Source organism: Anomalospiza imberbis, chromosome 1 (assembly GCF_031753505.1).
Source record: "Anomalospiza imberbis isolate Cuckoo-Finch-1a 21T00152 chromosome 1, ASM3175350v1, whole genome shotgun sequence".
NCBI lineage: Eukaryota > Metazoa > Chordata > Aves > Passeriformes > Viduidae > Anomalospiza > Anomalospiza imberbis.
Genome location: NC_089681.1, coordinates 142,616,594 through 142,617,390, shown reverse-complemented (window position 1 = coordinate 142,617,390; position 797 = coordinate 142,616,594).

The window sequence follows — 797 nt, the reverse complement described above, 5'->3', positions numbered from 1 at the left end:
GTCAGAGCTGCAGAGGAGAACAGTGCTTGAGGACTCGGGGGATGTGTGCCCCGTCCCCAGCTCACAGGGTCTGAGCCCTCACCTGCGGAAACCCAGCTGGGCACCAGCTCAGGATCACAGAATGGGCCAGGCTGGAAGGGACCACAGTGGTCTTTCCATCACAAGTCATTAACTCGCCTCTTTTCAGCAAAGAGGTGATTGATGTACTACAGTTACTGAAATTAGAATATGACCAGTGGGTCGTCTGGTCCAACCTCCCTGCTCAAGCAGGGTCACCGCAGAGCACACGGCACAGGATTGTGTTCAGATGGTTCTGGAATATCCAGTGAGGGAGACGCCACAGCTCCTCTGGGCAGTCTGTTCCAGTGCACGGTCACCTGCACGGTAAAGGGGTTCTTCCTCACGTTCAGGTGGAGCTTCCTGCACCTCTGCCCGCTGCCTCATCTCCTGTTGCTGGGCGCCACCGAGCAGAGCCTGGTCCATCCTTTTGGCACCCTCCCATAGATATCTATACATATTTACGAGGTCCCTTGTCACTTGTCTCTCCTCGAGGCCGAACAGAGCCAGCTCCCTCAGCCTTTTCTCGAAGGAGAGATGCTCCTTCATCTCCTTCGTTGCCCTCCGCTGGACCCGCTCCAGGAGCTCCTTATCTCTCTTGTACTGAGGAGCCCCGGACTGGACGCAGACTCCAGACGTCCCTCGGTAGGGCTGACGAGAGGCGCAGGATCACCTCCCTGTCGTGCTGGAGCCCAGGACTGCCTTGTCCTTGGCCACAGGGACGGCCGGGAGCAGCCCGC